The following is a 23,630-nucleotide window of genomic DNA, read 5'->3' as shown; positions in this document are numbered from 1 at the left end:
CTACAGGCACAGGTGGAGGAGACAGTAGCAGTGCTGGCACAGGTGTTGCGGGTCTTCCTAACCATCGTAAGCCTCCCTCTGTCAGACTCCCGTCTGCAGCCCCCTGTCAGCTGAAAGGGTTGTTTAAGCAAAAAGTTATGAATGTAGTTGCTTTATAGGTATTAAGGGGAATCAAGAGAAAACAGATGGAACTGGCAAGGGACCCTCGCCCCCTTCCTGCTCCCCTTCCAAATTCCCTTGTGAAACTCCCTGTTAGCAGCCCCTGGTCGCTTGTGCGCTGCTTTATAAAGCCCTGGCCTGTATGAATGCCCCGCCCACTGATGAAGGCTCAGCCACTTACCAGAGGCTTCTAGCTTTCAAACCTTCCAACTGCCAGCCACAGCACACGGTCCTTCAAACAACCAAAACAAACAAACAGACTGACAAACACAAGCTCAGCACACAGCAAGTAACCCTCAAACACAAACAAACACACACTACAGACAGTCACTTATCCCAAAAGGGTGCTGTATTGCTCCTCCTTCACCTGGAGAACTCCCTTGTGAAACTCCCTGTTAGCAGCCCCTGGTCGCTTGTGCGCTGCTTTATAAAGCCCTGGCCTGTGATAGGCATCACAGAAACTTGGTGGAATGAGGATAATCAATGGGCACAGTAATACCTGGGTACAAAACATATCCGAAGGACAGAACAGGTCATGCTGGTGGGGGAGTGGCACTATATGTGAAAGAAAGCATAGAACCAAATGAAGTAAAAATCTGAAATGGGACTAAACTGTACCATAGAATCTCTTTGGATAGTAATTCCATATTTGAATAATAAGAATATAGCAAACAAAATGTTGGGAATCATTAAGAAAGGGATAGATAAGACAGAAAATATCATATTGCCTCTATATAAATCCATGGTACACCACATCTTGAATAGTGCATGCAGATGTGGTCGCCCCATCAGATGATGCCAACAGCTCCTCAGTCATTTAATTTATTACACACTGCGTACTAGGGCCAGATTTACCAAAAAAAAAAAAAAAAAAGACATTTAAAGATGAAGATATTTGCCTCGTTGGATTATAAAGGGGTCTAATAAGGTTAGGTGCCTCACTCCCATTTACTCACTTAGGCCCTTTTGAAAATTGCATTAGGTATCCTGCATCTTTAAGTGCCTTGTAGACCTTTGTAAATCTGTCCCCAGACCCATAGCTGGTGCAAATTGCTGTAGTTCCTTTTTCTTTAGGGAGCTACACTCATTGACACCGGCTGAGGATCCAGCCTGACATCAAAGAAAAAAAAATGTCTTTAGAGAAGTCTTTATCCCCTTTTTTGGATAACCTGTAGATCAATACGTAGGTATTTCCTTCTCTCTAATAATAAAAAGACACTGAAATAAATTGCCTAGGGAGGTTGTGGAATCTTCATCACTGGAGATCTTTAAGAGTAGGTTAGGCAAATACCTGTCGTGGATGGTCTAGATCAGTGCTTCTCAAAGCTGGCCCACCACTTATTCAGGGAAAGCCCCTGGTGGTCCGGGCCGGTTTGTTTACCTGCCGCATCCGCAGGTTTGGCCAATCGCGGCTCCCGCTGGCCACGGTTCACTGCTCCAGGCCAATGGGGGCTGCGGGAAGGGCGGCCAGCACATCCCTCGGCCTGCACTGCTTCCCGCAGCCCCCATTGGCCGGGGCGGTGAACCACGGCCAGTGGGAGCTGCGATCGGCCGAACCTGCAGACGCGTCAGGTAAACAAACCAGCCCAGACCACCCGGGGCTTTCCCTGAACAAGCGGCATTCCGACTTGGAGAAGCACTGGTCTAGATAATACTTAGTCCTGCCATGAGTTCAGGGGACTGGACTAGATGACCTATTGAGGTCCCTTCTAGTCCTACAATTCTATGATTACCTGGACCTTTTGGTTATTACTAAATAATAATAGATACCCCTTGATTAAATAATAATAATAATAATTTGACCAATATCATGAATGTGGAATATGTTGGCAATGACAAAGAATGTGGCTTAAGATTTCAGGATGCATATATCTCTAGATAATGTATATACTGACCATAACTTACATTGCAAGCAAGGACTTTCTTTGTACTTGTATCCTATACACTTAATGAATTATCTGGTATTGTGAGGGCTTGATACTGAATTGTCAGAGAAAATTGAGTTTCTGAACCGTAATATGCTTTAATGGGAAATAATTCACTATTGAAAACTGATGAAGAAATCACAGGAGAAATTATTTTTGATTTATACGAACTTCAACTTGTCTCAGGACCTAAGTATTTTTTGGGGGGGGGGCAGCGGGGGGCAGAGGAGGAAGTTCTGTAAGGGAGAGAGAGAATTTGATGTCAGGTATTGTTATCTAAATGCATTTTTTTAATTGCCCATATTTAGAGGGTTCCAGTGAAATGAACACAAAGTGAGGACATGGTACATCACTTTTTACTGGCAGTAATTAGCCATGTGACCCACATGCACACGTCATTGGGCACAGTAATGCAGACCAGTACAAAACCCTAAGGTAGATGGTTGCAGCTGCATTCATTGTAGAAACGAATGAACTTCTTAGAAATTATTATTGTTGTGCCTAGGAGCCCTAGTCTTGGACCAGGACTCCATTGTGTTAGATACAAACAGAGAACAAGAAGATGGTCCCTACCCCAAAGAGCTTACAATTTAAATGGCTGCTTTTACCCTCCGAGTTCCCCTCCCCACAACCACACTTCATCTCAGTCCCACTCAGTGTGACTTACATTTCAACTGCAATTAGAACAGAATCTCCTAGACTTCTCTTTCTCTTTTAATTTTGATCTAAGAAGAAAAGTTTTCCACGGTGAGATCTATTAGATTGCAGAATGGTGTCCTGAGGGAAATGGCAGAAGCAGGTTCCCTAAAGATAAAATACTATAACATATGCACAAAAAGGGTTAGGCGTTGTGATGCTCAGTGTCACAGCACTTAACTTTGAGGAGTCTGGAAAATTGCTGAGATTCAAAAGGCTGAATTAGGCATCTAAGCTCCTATACAATGAACGGGAGGAGAAAGGTACCTTAGGGTATGTCTTCACTTACCGGAGGGTCCGGTGGCAGGCAATCGATGTTCTGGGATCGATCCCGGAAGTGCTCGCCGTCGACGCCGGTACTCCAGCTCGCCGAGAGGAGTACGCGGCATCGACGGGGGAGCCTTCCTGCCGCGTCTGGACCCGCGGTAAGTTCGGACTAAGGTACTTCGAATTCAGCTACGTTATTAACGTAGCTGAATTTGCGTACCTTAGTCCGAAGTGGGGGCTTAGTAGGGACCAGGCCTTAGACTGTGATTCACAAAAGCCAGCATGCTTGCTAGGGAGCTGCCTAAGCTAGGCAATGGGAGAGGCTGATGAGAAGGATGTGTGTTAAGTTCCATCCCTCTCATGGAGATAGGTGCCTATCTCTGCTAGGGATTCACATTCAGGAACCCCATTTGGAGTTAGGGGCCCTATGCCGTTTTTGCAAGAAGCTTGAGTGGGCGGATGGAGGAGGAGGACTTCCCTGATAACTTTTAGCACAGTGGTGAGGGTACTTATCTGGGATGTGGGACACTCACTGGTTCAAGTCCCCTACTTCATCTGAGGTGGGGAAGGGATTTGAAAAGGGATCTGCCACCTCTCAGGTGAGTACTCTAACTATTGGGCTATAGGATACATTGATGTGAGGCTCCCTCAGTCTTGCCTATTGAAGTTGTTCAACTCTGGATAAAAAATTAGTCATTGAGCAGCATGCCTACTAGATTGGGCCCCACCAGCAACTTAGGTGGCCGAACACCTGTCTTCCCCTGGTTGATGAATCACTCTAGGGCTTAGGCAGGAGGAAGACATCCACATGCATACAGTGAGGCAACAGTTCATATGCTCAGAGTCTGCTGCCTCAGGAATTTTTACAGCAAAACCATAGACGCTGAATGAGTTTAGGGATATACAGAGTTCTGCAGGTGTTTGGTGCATTGCAGTGGAGACAAAACTGGGACTTAGGTACCTAAAACAAGGACTTAGGTACCTAATTCCTTTTGTGCATCCAGGCCCAAATGATTAGAACTTTTCCATTTCCAAGGATAATTGATCCAGTTCTGCAGCCCCTCAGCTGGGTTCAGTGAATCCAATGTCTGAGTAACGAGTGCCAGATCAGGCTTCATAAACCCTATGCAAAAGGCTCTCTTAGTACATATACTGATTTGTGCTTCTGTTAATAGTGTAATGAAATGTCTGAGTCTATTCAGCACTTGTAGATCTTTAGTGTATTTGACTGCTCCATATTACAGTACCCTGGCTGCCGCCCTGCTTGCTCTCAAAGAAGAGCAGAGTATTAAAAATGACCCTTCCAATACATGAAACTATACTTTATTAAATCTCCAAATCCGTTTATTGTTTCAGCAAGGTTGAATTGCCTAAAACAAATATTCTGGACCCTTCATGTCTTAGCAGCTATTTGTAAAAGCAGACAGCATAAATGCTGAGTGTACACTGATGCCTGGGTATTGTGAGACTGACAGATTGGAAAACTGACATTTTCTGGTTATATACAGTAGTGACATCAAATCCTTTTGATTCACCTGACTTATATCACTACTTGCCTAAATAATATGAACGGGGTTTGGCCCTAATCACAAAAAAGACTGACTAGCGATATATTTTAGGTTGTACTGCTGCCCATCTCCATGCTATCAGAGCATATTCCGTACAACAGATTGGCACTAGCTGTGTCTCTAGTGGACTTCATGGAATCTCTGCCTCTTCTCCCTTTTCATATTATATAAAGCTCTGGTTGAACTAGGGTGGGTTTTTTGTTTTTGTTTTTTGTTTTTTTTTATTCTGTTGTGTTTTGTTTTTTAGCAGAGATGAGGAGAGAAAGGGGAGCAGTTAAATTTATCAATGTTGCTCTGGTTATAGTGCAAAAGCTTGATCAGATAGGAAATGCTGCAAAACCGTCCTAAGATTTAGAAACACTTTAATTTATTTTTGAACTCTGTACAAAGGTTTTAACAAAGTAGTTGGCACGGAAAAACAATATGAACCACAGATTGCTTGGATAGTCAAGTCAAATATTTTTAAAAGCTCCACTGTTGGTTGTGACGTAGGGAAGTGCATTAGCCTCATATTTTCTTGATTTTTGTTTTTTGATTAAGAAGAGTGATTTCAGTATCACTTCTCCTGAGTATTACTTGCTGGGAAGAAAGTAACATTGATAGAAGAGGTCTTAAAGGAAGAGGTTTTTGTTTTCCTGGAAAACTTGTGCATGAGATCAGGGCACCGTGGCTGTCTGTTTTTATATCCTGTTGACTGGCATGACTTTGTTTCCTTGTCTTCTTTTATCTTGAGGTCAAAGAATTGATGCTGTTCTTTATAACAGCGGTGTAACTTCATTTCCTCAACATCTGTGCTCAGGGCATGTGTCTAAAAACAACAAATTCATTTCACGACTGTCTACTTTGTTACATGTAGGGGACTTTGAAGTACTGTATGTTTATATATATATAATCTATGTCAAATAATGACATTTTCACACAGGAGAAAACAACACATTCTTCCTCATTTGGGCAGAGATCTGGGATGTATATTAGCAAACAATTTTCTTGAACCTTTTGTTTCATGCCAGCATTTGAAAAGAGAATAGACTGGCTTGCCATGGACTCTGATGTGGCACTAGTATTAAGCTGACTGCAGTCAGGAACAGCCCACCTTACACTGCAGACCCAAACTCCAGTGCGTTGCATTTGGGGTTTCTTAAACGGTTTAAGATGTGAGCTTGCAGTTACGGTAAGTTGATGTTTGACTCATTTGTTAATATGCAGAGCTCTTTAAGATGATTTGTGGGCGGGCTTAGGAAATATTGCAGTAATAAATTATGTAGCACAGATGTTCCTTACCAGGCTTTATCAATACTGGTGACCTTTTACCTGTAACTAATGCCAGACTTCTACCTTTAACTGTGAGATGCATGGGCTTGATAAATGTTTTACATAAAGGGCTACATTCATCCTTGGTCAATGGAGCTACAATAACGAAGAATTTGGCCCTAAATGAAATAGTCTGAGGGGAAATGAAGGTTAAAAATGGAGTGTAAACAATTAGTAAAATCTGTACCACACTTCTTTAGTCTCAACAGACTTCCCTCTGGCCCCCATTTGGTATATTACTTGGTCCTTACATACTGAGATCTCTCAGTATTAAGAGTATATTAAGAGTATATTCTTCCCAAATATCCCTTATCCAGATATGATGGTGGTTTTATAGATGAGGAAATTTAACCACAAAGTGTTTAAATGTCTTGTCTAAAGCCACACAGAAAATAAATACAGAGGTGGGATGAGAATTTTGAGGTTACTCCTAGTTTCATGCTGAATTCACCAAGAGGAAGTATGGTCCAGTTGTTAGGGCACTAGCTGAGACAAAGAGTCAAGTTCCTGCTCTGCCACAGACTTCCAGTGTGACCTTGAGCAACTCAGATAGTCTTGCTGTGCCTCAGTTCCCCAACTGTAAAATGTGGATATAGCACTTCCCTACCTCATCGGGGTGTCATGAAGATAATGCATTAGAGATTGTGAGCTGTTCAGATCCTATGGTGATGGGGCCCAGATAAGTACTTTGAATAGGTAGACAAACTGGACTATATAGTCCATCTTAAGTAAGGCTGTGTGACTCTTACTGGTGAAGTGAAATGTCCTCTGCTTTGTCTCCAAGTTTCTGTGGGCATGAAAGGAGCTGTTGCCTCCATCCTTTCCTTATTTTGGGTCTGAGAGACGTGGGGACCACTCAGACTGCACTGTTCATTCTGGGACCTCGCGGTGGAGCAGAGGCAGCATTAAGATCAGGACTGTTAATGAATCCACTACTGCAGGATGGGGTGAGGGGCCACTGGTGCAGAAATGGGAGGCAGCGGGGAAGCAGTCAGGCCACTCTACCCTTCCCCATTCCCCACCATCACCATCCCAGAAGAACATCACAGTAGACGTAGGGGAAGGTGGCCCTATCAGCTAGCCCCCAAAGGCACTGGAAGGGGCATCATGCTGGCTGCTCCATGAAGATAGTGTGAGGAAAGGGCATGTGTGGTGGGAGGAGAGTATAGGGGTGGGGCATAACACTTCTGAATCCCTCCCCCAGAAGACAACAGCAGTACTAGGAAGAGGAGGTAAAATGGAGCCCAGCCAGGGCTGTTCCGCCTCTCTCCCATCTGCCAGAAATGTGGACCTAGAATGTGCAGGAGAGACCCCCCACACACTCTAGGGGCATTAGGACCCCAGTGGGCAGCAGAACTGCAAAGGGCAGCCAGCCAAAAACTCCAGGAGGTGGGAACAGGAGCAGCCAAAATAGGAACTTTAGGACATTCCTGTTAAAACTGGAAAATGTTGTCAGCCTTTCTCTGCCCTGTGCTGATTGGCTGTTTGCTCCAACCCATCCCTTTCCTCAGTCTCTTCACCTGAACTTCACTTTGCACCTGTCCCTCCTTTCCTTCCCTTTTCTGTCCATTACTTAGGATTCCCTCCTAACTAAATAAATCCACCAATAAATAAATAAATAACTGTGGCACTAACTCGATGTTTGCTAGCTACATGTTGTTCACTCTGCTTGTGTGTTCTACTCTTTTCCCCTTTCTGTGTCTGGCTTGAATATTTAGACAATATATTTTCAGTGTTCCTTGTACTCATCCATCTGTCTGTATCCATCTGTTGACTCTTGTTTTACAGTTAGATTGTAAGCACTTTGGGACAGGGACCATCTTTTTGTTCTGTTTGTACAGCTCCTAGTACAATGGGGTCCTGGTCCATGATCAGGGCTCCCAAGTGGTGTGGTAATACAAATAATAAAAAAGTAATAGTATAGTTAAAGAATTTCTACCCCTGTGGAAGGAGGCTCCAAGCAATTTTGAAGGGGGTTGATGATGACACATTCCTGTAATTTTGAATGAACCTGAAATGCAACAAATCAGAACTAGTATGTTCTGTACCACCCTAAAACAGGAATTGCTAAGAGCCAGACTGCCACAAGCAAACTAAAGTTGGTTTGCAGGTTCATAAATATCAGGGTTTGAAAACTGTATCTAGCAATCCCAAATGCCATTGTATCAGCTGAACAAAGATTAAAAACGAGTAATGAAAAAAACATCTGGGGCTTGAGGGGAGAAATCTCTTGAGTAGTGAAAATAAAAGACAATAAGAGCATATGCTCTGTACAATAAACTCAAACACTTATGCCATTTATCCTGCACCTGCATTTCAGTTGTTCTGAGAGAATGATGTGAATCACTAATAATGCTTCTTAGAGCTGACAGAAGAGAAGAAATAGCCTAAGCATTAGAGAGTCAATGAGTACTTATCACCAGAAAGAGTATATTTTTCACAGGCTGAGTACTTATTTTCAGACATCTTAATAAGAAGAGGAATATGCTTTTTGTTGGCTATATAACAGACCAGAAAAGGAGCAGACCATGCTTCAGTGACTTGAAATCAAATATTCAGGATCAGAAGTGCAAAGAAACAGTAGGCATGTGTCTGTTGCTGAGTAGCTAAAACTTCCTATAATTCAGGGCTCATCCATGGTCACTCAGTGAGTGAGAACAGCATGACAGTAATGGGATATTGCTGTCATCTAGGCTACCACTTACTCCCGCACTGAGGAAAGACTTAGCAGATGCTCTCTCTACTGCAGCTGTTTCATCACTTCAGCTTGGTCTTCTGCTCTGGCTAGACTCAGGAGGTGGGGGATTTGGGGATCACAAATGCTGGTAGAGAACCTGTGTGTCACTTACAAGCCAGAATTAGAAATACTTTGCCTCTCCCATCTCAACTAACTGCTAAATTACCACATTTTGAGGTAGAACTCGATTTTTACAAGTCCATCTATAAAGGTGATGGGCCCTTGGAAACCACCCAATGTGAACTGGCCAAAAGATCTAATGGAATCATTTTCATCAGTTTTGTCCTGTGTTGTTACAAGTTATGGTCTCAGTTTCAACATGGTTTTCTGCAAGTAAAACATCTTTCAGTTCATGTTTGTAACTGAGAAAGTAGAGAAACAATAAGGAGGAAAGTCATTTATCTGTCACAATTTGAAAATGTTAAGTTTTTTGGATTCAGGTTTGCTCATATTAGTTTTAGGCTAAGGTTTGTGGTGTGGTAGAAGGCCGAATCGGGATGGGCTTTACTAAGCTGAAACTTCTTGAGCTGTTCCCAAAGATTTTAACACCAAAATCAGTAAATGAAGCCCTTTCAGTTTTGGATCCCCTGAAGAACTAAATTGTACTGTTTGTACATGGATCATAGGATGTAGGCTGAACTCCTAGGCATCCTGAGATTTGAGAGTTAAGATCGGAGATTCTGACTTTGACTAATTTGTAGTTAAAAATGGTTTTTGTTTTTAATTTTTTTTACATGGGTGTGCACTCCTGACACCTTTACTCACACTGAATAGCATCTGACACCATAAGAGAACTGTCTTAGTGACTATTGGTGGAATGGAAATGGAAATGTCAGACTACGGGACTGAAATTAAAGAACCCCTTGGAGCTAGATTGGGCCTTTTAGGCACAAATGGCTTGAAGGGATGGTGTGGAGCCACCCTGCCCTCTAGGAGCATAGGAGAGACAGAATGCTTGCTGGAGCTCCCTGCTTGCAATGGAAGACAGTAATTTGTGACATCCTTTTGAATGAGTGTGGCACACTCTGGCAGGGGTGTATCTGAAGGTGGGGGAGAGAAGTGGGCAGAGCTAGGGCTCAGCCTACTCTCTACATCTCCCTGCCCCTTTTTGACAAGTTGCTCTGGGTGGCAGGCAATTCTCCCCCTTGTGCAACAGAGGCTACTATTCTGGGCAGTCCTTATGTGGGCTGCTCAAAGGGAGGTCCTTACTCCCTACCCCTCACCCAGTAGTTATGCTGCAATCTAGCCTGTCAGCTCTAATGATGATTCTGTCATTGACTTGCTGTGTGATCTTAGAGGTCAGGTGACTTACCGGAGCCTCAGTTTCCCCATTGGTAAAACATGGGCAACATAATTAATCCACTTCCTATAACAATTAAATAATGTTTGTAAAGTGCTATCTAAGTATTGTTGGGGAAAATCTGTGGCCAAGGTGCAAATAACCATCAGGAACTCCTCACTCTCGGCCTTCTGTCTCTTCCACTGGACCATATAACTTTGGAGGAATATCATCTCCTTTTCCAGCAGCTGTTTCAAAATTCACTAGTTCAACTTTTTGCTCAAAAATGGCCTTTTTTGCATTTTTGCATGTGTCAAATTTGGGCAACTGTCCTGGTTCAGTTCAGAGACCTGTGGTTGCCATGTTTATGGAGGGCTAGAGAGACTTGGTGTGAGAGAGAGTGGAAGGCTGTGGGGTAGAACATATCAGTTACTACATCATGTCAGACTAGTGGCTCATCTAGCCCATTATCCTGACTCTACCAGATAATTGAGAGGAAGGTACAAGAATCCCTGTAATGGGCAGTTATGTGCCCCACAGCACACGGATTTATATCTCAATTGTTTTTTATCATGTCCAGTGTAACTGTGAACTTTCTCATTGTGCACTATAAATATCCAATTCTTTTTTCTTTTTTCTTTTCTTTTTTTTCTAATTTGGTAAGCTTTTGGTCTCAATGGTACATTGTGAAAGAGAGCTCAACAGGTTAATTATGTGTTGTGTTGAAAAGTATTAAAGGAATACATTAGGTGTGGAGGGGTTTTGTCCCAAAACATTGGAAGGAAGGAAGCAATGGACATGGGTTGTATGGGGGCTTGGGTTCTGCATTTTCTGCAGAACATTATAATATTTTGTTATTGTTTGTTAGCTGAGTGACAACACTTCAGATAGGGAGTTTCATAAAAGTATGTGTACATTGTACAAAACAATAATAGAAGTGTAGGACTGGAAGGGACCTTGAGAGGTCATCTAGTCCAGTCCCCTGCACTCAAGGCAGGACTAAGTGATAAGGGCATTTCTGAAAGGTGTTTGTCCAACCTGTTCTTAAAAACCTCCAATGATGGAGATTCCACAACCTCCTTAGGCAATTTGTTCCTGTGCTTAATCACACTGACAGTAAGGAAGCTTTTCTTAATGTCTCCATTACTGCAATTTAAGCCCATAGTTTCTAGTCCTGTCCTCAGACGCTAACAAGAACAATTTTTCACCCTCCTCCTTTTATGTACTTTAAAACTATGATCATATCCCCACTCAGTCTTTTCTTCTCCAGACTAAACAAACCCAGTTTTTTCAATGTTTCCTAATAGGTCGTGTTTTCTAGACATTTAATCATTTTTGTTGATCTCCTCTGGATTTTCTGCAATTTGTCTACATCTTGCCTGAAATGTGTCACCCAGAACTGGATACAACGCTCCAGCTGAGGCTTTATCAGCACAGACTAGAGTGGAAAAATTACTTCTCGTGTCTTGCTTACAACACTCATGCTAACACAGTGTCTTCCTCAGCTCAAGGTCTTAGATAGGGGAGAGGAGTAGTTGGAGAGCAGGAAACCGTGGGGGATAAATACTGGTGAATTAACCTACGTTAACTACATGGAGTGGGTAGCTGTGGACAGAGGAGTAGCTAGAACAACAATTGCAGGTAGTTTATGGGCAAGAGGTAGTTTATGGGCCAGATCCTCAGCTGGTTTAAACTGGAATAGCTCTGTCCACTTCAGTGTACTACCCTGATTTGCCATTGAGGGTCTGGCCATAAATATTAAATAGTAACAATTCTGCCTAGTGACTAGAGAACTGAACTGGGACTCAGGAGTCCTGTGTCCTGTTCTCGGCTCAGTCATTGGCCTGCTAGGTGACCTCCGGTAAATCATGCCACCTCCCTGCGGCCCAATATCCTCAGCTGTAAAATTTGGGATAATGATACTGACCTTCTTTGTAAAGTGCTTTGAGATCTACTGATGGAATTCACTACATGAGTGCTAGGTATTATTATTCTGGTACCCTCACTCACCTAGAGCAGTTACCTTACTGAGCAAGTAGCTCCATTGGAATGAATGGGGTAATTGTGAAGAAACGTACTACTCTGAGAGTGAGGGTGCCAGAACTGGGCCAAGTTATGACTAGGTAGAGGAGCAGGTGGGAATAGTTTATATAAAGAAAAAATAACTTCCTCCTTCCTTCTTTTCTCACCTCTAACAGAAAAACCAAAAACGTGGAACTCATCAGATATTTGGCAATGATCTCCCTGAAGTTTGCTTGTCTATTGTTATCTGTGTCCTTTTGAGAAATGAGAGCTTTTTAATCAGCTTCTCAGCAACTAGGATTACAGTTCTTCTGTTCTATCCTGACCAGTTCTTGTTCTTGTTGTCAAGAAGTGAAAGGAACAAAAACATTGCATGTAAGCTTTTAGAATGTGGGTATAACTCTGTTAGTTGGTGTACATAATGGAAATGGTGTGTGTGTGTGTGTGTATTGAAAAGCTTTGTAGAGCCATATGATTTTAAGATATACAGTGTCCTTATAAATTCATTTCAATTATAACCCAACTTACATTGAGCCATTTTTTTAGAACCCTATATTTAATTTCTCTAGTTATATTAGCTTCAAAAATGCTTTAACTCTAAAATAAACATCATCTTTTCCTTTTTCTTTAACAGCCAAAACCTCAAGATATTAAATAACAGTCTGATTGGGATTTTTTTCCCTCCAGTTTCTGTGTGTTGAAACACCTGCTATACCGCAGCTTCGTCAGTGCAACTTGTTCATGCCTGTAATAGTCAAATACCAAAGAAATAAGGTGGCTGCTTTAGAAGGGTAAATGATTAAAGAAACTCTCGGTGACCAGATCAGTCATGACTCTAGGCTTGTCACTGATGTAATAGTTTACACGTCACAGAAATAAATCTGTTCAACTTGCCATTCATGAGTAACTTAATCAAACATTTCATCTTATTCTAGGAGTTTATCACATCCTGTGTATCCCTAACTAAGAGAAAAGAACATTGTCAGGGTTTGTGTGCACTGATGCTGCTTGCAGAATACTTTTCAGTTTGCATTAACTAAGATTAGCATATAAAGTTCCACTAGATTTCAATCTGGGTTTCTTGCATAATGAAATAATTGCTCAATGAAACATACAGCATTCCTTATATATAAAGACATACTAGGCCAGATTCATTCTTGATCTAACTCCACTGAAATCATTCGAATCACACCAGGCATATTCCTTGTAGCCTATCTCAATTTTCCATTCTATGTTTAATGGAATTGCCATGGTTTCTTGCTTTGACTTCTTGCATTATAACCGTGCACTCAAAGTATTAAATAGAGAATTATGAAGATAAACAACTGAGATTTTATTTCTTTTGTGTATCCTGTGCACATAGAAAATATTAGCATTTCACAGTGATTGCTTGGGGTAATATTGCTTTAATATGTGGGTAGCTGTAGGACTTCTCTCTTTAATGGGATTTCTGTCTTTTTGTGTGAAATTGTGGAAGAAAAATAAAATCATATTATGGGACAAGTTTGAACATACAGAATCAAGAAAAATCATAATAAGACTAGAAAAGTCAGGTTAACACTCTGATTTTAACTAACATTTTTATAGGGTTTTTTTTGGGGGGGGGGCAGAGGGGGACAGTTTTGCTAGCCTGGTTTTTCAGTGTCAACTGAATTTTATTGCTTTTTCTGTGATTTTAAGATTCTGGAAAAAAACAGCTACACTGAGAATTCTGGAAAGTAAAGCATTCTATAGATCAACAAATCTAGTACTACATGAGCAGCAGCAATGAATGTATCCCCTCACTGCCATACCAATTTGCCTCACCTTTGACCTTTAGGTCTGGGCCTGATTCTCCAGCTAGCCCTTGTCATAGACATTTGCTGCTTTGCAAACTGGGTGTAAAACATTATCAGATCTGAATGGCAACATCTTATATTTACATTGCAGAGGGGTAAAAGAATAGATGGAAGGCAGTTAAAAATTTGACCATCTGCCTATACAGCTTCAGACAAATAAAGGACCCAGATGCGCTATGAATACCTACCAAACAGGAACTGGACTGAGATTATCAACTTAATTCCTTAAAACCAGCAAATAGTTGTCAGATGGTCTTGATTCATTCACGGTCAGGATTACTAGTAGCACTTTCCTGAGTCATCCAGTCCTTCATAAGCCAGATACCGAATTTCGTTTTCTCTGGTTCATTTTTTTCTTTCAAATTTGTTGCAAAATGTAGGGATGTGCATACATGGGATGATTTGGAGGGAGTAGGGGTTAGAGAAATGCTTTTAAAATAAAATAAAATAAAATAAAATAAAATAAAATAAAACCTACAGAAATGTTTCCATGATTGTTTTTTATTTTGTTTTTAACTCCAGTGGGAAAAGGTGTATATTTTGGTAACAATTAAAGGTTTCTGACCAGTGTTTTGTTATCTCCAATGTCACAGCACTGTGCTACTAACTGAGAACCTGACTCTGAAGTTGACTACCAACTGACTGAAAACAGGGGTGAAACTTGCAAGACTTTTTTAAAATCCATTTTCATTCCCCAAGCTGAGAGAAATAAACAAACAGCAAAAATTAGTGAAAAAGCATTTGATTTAAAAATTATTTGAATTTTAATATGTTATGGGTGTAGTTGTGACAAAGTTAAGGATATTCTTAATATCATGACAGTGTCCCTTTAACTGGCAATTTAAGAGACAGAGACAGGACTTTCCTTAATAACAGGGCCAAGCCTCTGGAAGCCTTTACTGGAGGAGATTAGAATGACATCACTGCTTTCAGAATGAAGTGTAAAACTCATGCCTTGAATGTCATGTTCTGACTGATTAAGAGTCGCACAAAGAAAGTAGGAAGGTGAGAAAAAAGAAAAAGAATGAATGAAGAGAGACATGAGAAAATAAATACTGGAGATGAGGGAGATAAAAGAAAGCAGGAAGAAATAAATTGGGAGACAAAAATACAGCCCAAACTGCCTCCAGAAAAGAAGGAGGAAAACACTAGGGTCCTGCTCCATGACTAGGGCTCCTAAGCTAATACGTAATAGAAATGAATAACAACAATAGACCACTGGCCTATTGTGATTTTGTTTATTGACTTTCACTGATTCCAAGGCTAGAAAGGACTGTTGTGGTCATCTAGTCTGATCTCCTGTATAACACAGAGACCCATAGCACGTCTCTGAATTAATTCTTATGTGAACTACAGCATATCTCTTAGAAAAGTCTCAATTTAAATATTTCTAGTAATGGCGAATCCATCACAATCCTGGCTAAGCTGTTCCAATGGTTGGCTAATTTACTCTCACTGTTAACAATTTGTACCGTATCTTGAATCTGAATTTTCCTAGCTTCAATTTTCAGCCATTAGAACGTGTTATACTTTTGTCTGCTAGACTGAAGAGCTTTCTTTTATCAAATTTCATTTCCCCATGTAGGTACTTACAGATTTATCAAGTCACCCCTTAACTTTCTCTTTGATAAGCTACATAACTCCTGGAGTCATTCATTACTAGGCATGTTATTCAATCCTTTAATCATTCTCTTGGCTCTTCTCTGAACTCTCTACAATCAACATCCCTCTTGAATTGTGGAATCGTAGACACCAGAACTGGACACAGCAGTGGTCACACCAGTGCCAGATAAAGAGGTAATACATCTCTACTCTTACTCGACATTGCCATTTATACAACTAAGGACTGCATTAGCGCTTTGGCCACAGCATCATCCTGGGAGCTCATGTTCACCTAATTATCCAACCTGAACACCCAAGTCCTTTTTAGAGTCACTGCTTCTCAAGATAGTTATCCCGTTAGTAAGTATGGCTACATTCTTTGTTCCTGGATGTATGATTTTACTTTTGATTGAATATTGAAATCCATATTGTTTGCTTGTGCCCCACTTTCCAAGTGATTCAGATTGCTCTGTATCAGTGACCTGCCGTCTTCATTATCTACCACCCCCCGCACCCAATCTTTGCATCATCTTCAATGTTTATGTTTTCTTCCAGGTCACTGATAAACAACATTAAGCAGTGTAAGGCCAAGATCTGATGCCTCTGGGACCCCACTAGAATCACATCCACTTGATGATGATTCCCCATTTGCAGTTATTTGGAGACCTATCAACTAGCCCATTTTTAATATAATGTGTGGAGTTAATTGCAGGTATCTGATATTTACAATTTGAGGAAAACTGGTTGGTTTTGAATGGGTACATAGGTCACATAACATAGTTCCTAATAGGATGAGTGAAACACTTAGAATCTGGTTTCCAGAGTGAATACTCATGTTGTCATTTCAAAATTCACTTTTTATGAGCACTCTTTACTGTTTGCCTAAAATTCACTATTTCTGTGAATAATCCTGACAGTAAATGCATTTGCTAGAATATTAATAGAAAGCAAACACTGAAGAGGCATAAATACAGGTGAAGCTAATTCAATTTCTTATTTGAACGCATATTCACAGATTTTTTTTTTCCAGGTATGCACCCTTGTTTATTACACAATCATAGTACTCTGTGATGCAACCATTACAGTGTGACACAAGATAATTCCACAAACAAAGCATATACACCCTGTATGAGGCAGCAGAAATCTTCCTCTCACTGTGAAACCTAGCTTTATATACTAATGCGTTCAAGGCTGAGTCACTAATATTTATTTTACAGGTGCTCACTTGAAGAATGAATGTATAACCATCACATGAGCAAACAGCTTTCTCGCTTGCTTTGTAGGAGATTCTGCTTCATGCGACAATGAAAGATAGCAACTAATAAACAAAAATGATAAAAAGCTCTTTTAGTTGGGCAGAACGAAAGAAGGGGGAAAACAAGGGCTGCATATCATCCTTGCTGTATAAAGCTGAATAGTCATTGTGAAGTAATGATGATTCATTAAATTTAACAGGTGTCCATGACACACCTATGCGGCGTGACATTTATACACAGTTTCTCTACTTCTGCTTAGATACCACATTGTTAAGTGTGGCATAAATAATCATTCTTTCTCGCTTTCCCTCTTTCCTGTCCCTATGTGTCAAGTCTATTCTTCCCTCTGCATTTCCTTCCTTCCAGCAGCTCCTGTGGGTTGTGTTTCTTGTCTCACATGCTGGGTAGTAACATGGGATGACTCCATTCTTGTCATTGAACTAAATTGGCTCTTTATTAAAGCAACTATTTATAGAGTTGCTCCAGCCACAGTTTTGCATTCTAGCTCTGAGCAGTACACACAGCCTGACATCCTGGTGCCTCTCCAAACACTGTTCCTCCCTCTCCATTCCATGCAGTGTGCTCCAAGTGTCACTCCCCTCCCTTTCTCTACTCTATCCACTAAATATCAGTAATGAAATAGTTAATGAAGTAGTCACTGGGCTTTGAAGTTAACAGCTCAGTGAGATTAGTGGAACTGAGTAGGCTGCACTCCTTAAAGGTTTAATTACTTCCTGCCCCGGCTAGGGCAATCAGGGAATGTTGGGAAGCTTTCTGTTGTTCCTTCTAGGGCAGTGGGGCTCTGCATGGAGCTGTGTCAAACAGACATAATTTAGCTCGGGGGGGGGGGGGGGGGGAGGAATAAAAGAACATTTTTTGCCTAGCACTGTATCTAGTAGAGCTGGCTGGAAACTGGAATTTCTGTTTTGTGGAAAATTCTAACATTTTTTTAAATTCCATATCAGAGCAAAAAGTCAGTTTCCTGTGAAATTAAAATTGTATATATTGATTCAGGACCATCAAATTGTTTCATCTGAATAAGGTAAAATGTGTAATTTTGATAAGGAAAACTTTTGATTTCAACTTTATAATTTCAATTAATTTTGTTTTGATTTGTATATTATATATAGTGATTGAAATGGTAAAGTCAAAACAAAACACTTTTTACCCTACTGAAACAAAACAATTTTAATCATATCACAACACAATGAGAAAGTTGAAGTGGTTTCAAGGTCTTCCTGCTGAAAAGTTTGTGAACATCGGGATGTTCCTGTGAAATCTTATGATTTTGACTAAGTTGCATTTTTCGATGGAAAACTGTTCAGTCACACAATTTTTTGACTGGCTCTGCATTCCAATTTTTGAAAAGTTTTGTTCTATCTTCTCAGTCTCTAAACTTGTTCTTCACTGGTGGCACTGTGTTAGCATTCTGTAATCCACTCATTTACCACCAGGAGCTTTTCTGATTTCCATTGTCTTGTGATCCTGTATGTAGAATTGTGCAAGTAAAAAGAATGGGATAGATCCGATAGATCCTCATCTAGGGTGAATTGGAATAGCTCCATTGACTGCAATGGCTCTATGCCGATTTATACCAGCTGAGAAGCTGGTCCAATATACAGAAATTTCTGTTTGTTGGAAGAAGTAGAGTTGTTTCCAAGAGGGATATGCCAGAGAATCACCCTTGGATTCAGTGAAGAAATGTTATTCTTGTTTCAACAGTTCCTTTATCATTTATCTATTTTTCTGGCATTTGTGTGGGGTCAGTGCTTCTAAAAACAGTTGCCGGTCACCTTTCAAGTGGAGTTCTGTAGATTTGAATGTGTTCTTGTGAACAATGAAACTACTGTGCAAGTGTGAACAAAGAAACAGTTGTACAAAGTCCTATCACATATGTCATGAAGATCAATAAAACCTGCTGTTTGCTCAAGGTATGGTTACGGTTTGTTTTATTGACAGTGATATAAATATCTTTGCTGGATTCCTGTGACTTTCCTCTTGGTGTGCTCTTTGAGTTGTACTCATCCCTCTGCTTTCACAAGTATATTTATATAATGGTAAATTGCCCTGCCTGTGTGACAATAATTGCATAGGCCCAGGTGCTCCTCTGCACTGAGCAGCATTGGAGAGGAACAAAGTAGTGGGGAAATGTTTCTAGGAGTCAGACTGTATGGAAGGAGAAGAGCAACGGATATACTAGATGGTTCTTTAGAGTCCATCCAAGCTACTCCCTGGGAACAGCATAGTCTGGGGAAACTGGAAATTAGAACCAAGGAGGCAGCCACCATGCAAAACCAAATGAGCTACATGAATTTCTTCTCTGAACCTCCCATCCTCTTCAGAGGGATTATGAATGCATAGTTAGTATGGGGGAGCCCATGCGGCCATGCTCTGAGATGTGCCATGATTCCATGAGAGGAAGAGATTTAGCTTGGAGGAACAGAGACTCTGCACAGATGCCCAAGCTCCGTTGGGCAGGATTTTCCATGGATCAGTGGACTCCCGTATAGTTAATGGCCCCTTCCCTTATGCTGGCCTACCCTTCCCCCTTCACTTAGGGGATAAACAGTCAGGCATTCTGCATGGTCACCTGCATAGCATTTTACAAACATCTTCCATCCTGTGTGCTTTTCACTAGAGGGACACATTAGGTCTGTAATTAAATTAAACTACAGCCCATGCCCAATATATCACAAGTGCAGCTTCTAGAAATATGGCTGATGTTTACTATAATTTAAGGTCAGGCAGAGTTAGTGGGCAATTCATAACTAACCTGCTGATGTAAAATGAATATTTTACAGTGCTCTTCATGGCCAGGAGTTAGTACGAGACAAGGAATGTGCGAAATGCAACTTTGGGGGACAGAGAAATCACCGTAATTGGCTTTTCCCCCCATGTAGATAAATAGGATATCTCTATAGCACAAAGCCTTTATAAATCCAGCTCAGCTGAGGAAGTGCTATTCTGACCCATGCAGAACCTTAATAAAAGTCTGGCACATGTTTTTTTTAAAAAACCATTCTTCTGCAGCAAACCCTATTGAAATACTAAAATGTCTGCTGTTAATGCCATTTGAACAGTGGCATTTTGTATTTTCATCAGAGCAGATGTCATATTCCATCTGAATGGTAGACTCTGATACTGCGTACTCTCTAATAAAAGAATTAACTTCAGGGCAATTCCCTACACAGCTAGTGCAAGTCCAGTTGAGTTAATTATGAGTGATTCATTGATTGCTCCTAGTGTATGACAGGAAAGGCTGTGACACCTCAAAACTTCTTGTAAGTGCTTTTATCAAGCCTCACAATGACCTGTTTACACATGGCCATAGTGAGGCATAGAGAGGTTCATAAAGTAGGCCACATATGAAGTCAGCAACATACTTGGGAACAGGCCACAAGAATCTCAACTTCCAGTTTTCTGCCATTTACTTAAGTAGGAGTTGGATCGGACCCTAGCTACACTGACAACCCTACTTCCATCGCTATTACTCAAAGGTAGGAGATAAATAAATCCTGTGTGTGTGTGTGAGAGAGAGAGATGACATTAAGTTATGCCTGGGCTTTATGGCTTCACTTTTGGATAGTATGTTAATCAATTACGAAATAAATAAATTGTCTGGGAATTAGATGGCTCCAATGGGCAGCCACTGTCAAGGTCAAAGTTTTGATCTAAGTAAAAACCATGCCCATGTCTCTTTAAAATAATAATAGAAGTAAAACCCCTCTCACTGTGAAAATTAAATTCTGTCTAACAAATAAACTAACTACATTAAACTAGCACCCATTCAGTTTATCAAGCAGACCCTTTTGAGACAGATAAAATATTTTACTGGCGAGGAAAGTATTAGGCAGCATGGATCAAATCCTCGGCTAGTGTGAAGTGGTGAAGAACTACATCAATTCACACCAGCTAAAGATCTGGCTACATTTGTACTGTCCCAAGTAAGAAAGTGCATATTTTAAAAAATACCACCTGCCAGCCTCCTCCCCCGAAATCCTCACCTCTAATCTTTTCCCCCACTGCACACACAAAACTACACTACTCCTGTCAGCACTCCCTTTGTATTAACCTCAGTTCCTCACCCACCCTTATGTGCCCTCTTACTGATGCCTTGTGACGCTCAAGTGGAAATTCCCTAGATGTTCCCTGGACTCAAAGAGGAAATCAGGAAACCTAGAACCAATAGCTGGGCCTAAATATACCTAAAAACTGTGGGGCAGGCACCAGGAGAGTTTGCTCTCTGCCTCAATCACTCTAACTATAGTTGATTCTTGAGGTTGAGTTGCTACTTGGGAACTGAGCACTGAGTTTCCTCCAAGAAGGGATTGTCTGTACAGGGCCGGCTCCAGCGTTTTTGCCGCCCCCAAGCGGGAAAAAAAAAGAAGCCGCAATTGGCACTTCTACCACCGCCGCTTCATTCTTCAGCAGCAATTCGGCGGCAGGTCCTTCCCTCCGACAGGGACTGAGGGACCTGCCACTGAGGTGCCACTGAAGAGCCGGACCTGCCGCCCCTTTCCGTTGGCTGCCCCAAGCACCTACTTACTGCACTGGTGCCTGGAACTGGCCCTATGTCTGTATGCTGCTTGCCACCTCTTCCAGGACTTATGTAAATAAACAAGTTACATGAAGTATATGCCCAATTCTATATCACTGATTTCTCCTCAAATTGGAACCTGACCTGCAAAACCCAGGACACCAGCTACTCCTTGTCAGAGGGATGGCAATGCAAATATAAGAGGATGGATGATGATACACACTAGAAAGTCTAAGGTTGCTGCCTTAGAAATAATGGCAGCAACAAATTTAACAGAAGCAGAGGTGACAGCAGTGACCTTTCAGAGGCTATAGCTGGATTTGGGGGCAGGATATTTAGTTCATAGAGCAGTAACACTTCTAACTCTTCAAACAATGAGTCATAAGAATCTTGTGAAGACCGCTTCAGAAGAATGCTGTGATACAGAGGAAGCTGACTTTAGAAGTGTAAAATGTTGTAAAGATTAATTCACAAGACAAATTATTCATATTCACACAGTTCACCTGCAAACTCACCTGCCCACTCTATCAATGCCTTTCTTTTTGCTGTTTGTTTAGTTTTTAACTGGCATGTGTTAATACAGTGGTATAACATTACCTCAGTACCAGCTAATATTAATGAATGACAGAAGAGCAGCTACTTTACCAGTGTTTGAACAGAGAATTAATTAACCCTAGAATGGCTCTCTGATCACTGACACCTAAAGCTACCTTTTGGTGTGGTTACCCTATGGCAGAGGGCATGATTCCCAGCCCTGGTAGACAGACTTGCACTAGCTCCATTTGAGCTAGCACACTAAAAATGGCAGTGTGGCTGATGCAATGGGGGTGGCAACTTGAGCTAGTCCCTTGATCTTAGGGAGCTGTGCAGGTTTGAATTTGGGTGGCTTTCACAGCTTTAGTTAATCCAGATTAATTTTCCTGGGTGTCCCTGTGTAGAAAAACCCTTAGTGTGATCTGCACCTTTGCCATCTAGTATGCTACAAGCTGGTGAGTGATAAGTAGGTCACTTTGTTGCATCTTAAATTTCAGTTTTAAAAGCTTTCTATTTTCACCAGGACCAGAGAAGGGCATAAGGAGACAGCTCTGATAGTGGGCATGAGCTGACACTCACTGAAGTGAATGGAGACTTTCCATTTTCTCCAGTGGGAGGTAGATTGGGCCCCTTATTCCAACTGAAAACCTCAATCCTATAAGCCATCAATGAAGCCAATAAGACCCCTCACATGCTTAAAGTTGAGCACTTGCTTAAGTGTTTGCAGGACAGGACCTAAATGCCTTCCAAAGGGATGTATTTGTGCAGTCTACGAAAGATTTATTTAATTTCCTGTTGCCTGTCACTTATTTTATATGTGTATATCTACGATCTTGCTCATGGACACCCAGTTATCTATGGGAGCCCAGTTTACCCTGCACCTTGTATAGCCACTTTTACCAGTGCACAGTAGGCATAAAATGCTGCAATTCTGCATTCAGCATTCATACCCATTTTGCACTAGTGTAAATGATTATGCATGATGCAGGGCCATGTTGAATCCCGGCCTGGGCATCATAGTTCCTTGCCATAAACATTTCACCCCACACACAGTCTAGATGTGGTGCAGCTCTCCACTGCCTCCACCAGGAACCAGTGCCTAAATGGCACTTAGCACAGCCTGGTCCCTCTGGTGCACTTCTTTGGCCTGTATGACGTGTGTATGTGTGTATTGGGGAAGAGGGGGGAAACCAGAAAATGTGTAGCTGAAGGAACACACAGGGTTTGCAACAGTCTCTAGTATTAGCATGGGGTGCTTTTGGTAGAAGACTCCTTGAGCCTCACATGTGCATATGTGCCAAGTCGTAATCTAGGCCCCTAACTTTGAGTGTTGTACCAGGAGAAGGCAGGTAATTCACCTATAGTAGAAAGAGTGTATGGAGCACTAGGCAAGGCACACTTACTTGATGGACTTCGATGATAAAATGGTAACTGCCAATTGGCTGTAAAGAGGCAAATGCATAATAGAAGGTCACCTCAGCAAAAAAGTTAAGTTGAGAAGCTGATTCTCATTGTCAGGGAAGTTCTGGTTATATAAATACTCATGTAAAATAGCCTTAGGGAAATGAATCATATGAGTGAAGGTTGTTTAAAAATGTCCTGTCACTGGGTGTGCTATTGTGAAACAGCTTTGTGCGATACAGACTGAGCTGAATTTAGAAAGTAAGAGGAAGTTTGTGAATGATCACCACTGTACAATGACACCGATGACAATGGGCTGGTTAAAAATAAGAAATACATTTTTGTATTCCAGGGAAATGAGAGTAATTTTCCTTGGGAAATGAGAAAAAAATTGTATCTCAGAGAATTGCAAATTATGGGCCCGATTCTCCACTGCCCTGCACCTTCTGCAGTCATGAACACCAGTGCAAAGTGGATATAAAATGATACCATTCTGAT

General features: G+C 41.3%; 1 long non-coding RNA gene across 1 annotated transcript; it reads left to right on the top strand.

The window, feature by feature from the left end:
* The first annotated feature begins 4,816 nt into the window (after window positions 1-4,816).
* On the top strand, window positions 4,817-17,494 carry LOC135983772 (uncharacterized). The gene is made up of 3 exons (XR_010601550.1): window positions 4,817-5,786; window positions 15,552-15,764; window positions 16,622-17,494. It is a non-coding gene; the product is annotated as an uncharacterized LOC135983772 (long non-coding RNA).
* The last annotated feature ends 6,136 nt before the right edge of the window (window positions 17,495-23,630 follow it).

This window comes from Chrysemys picta, chromosome 5 (assembly GCF_011386835.1).
Source record: "Chrysemys picta bellii isolate R12L10 chromosome 5, ASM1138683v2, whole genome shotgun sequence".
Lineage (NCBI taxonomy): Eukaryota > Metazoa > Chordata > Testudines > Emydidae > Chrysemys > Chrysemys picta.
Note: the sequence above shows the minus strand (reverse complement) of the source record. Positions and strands in the feature narration are given on the sequence as shown.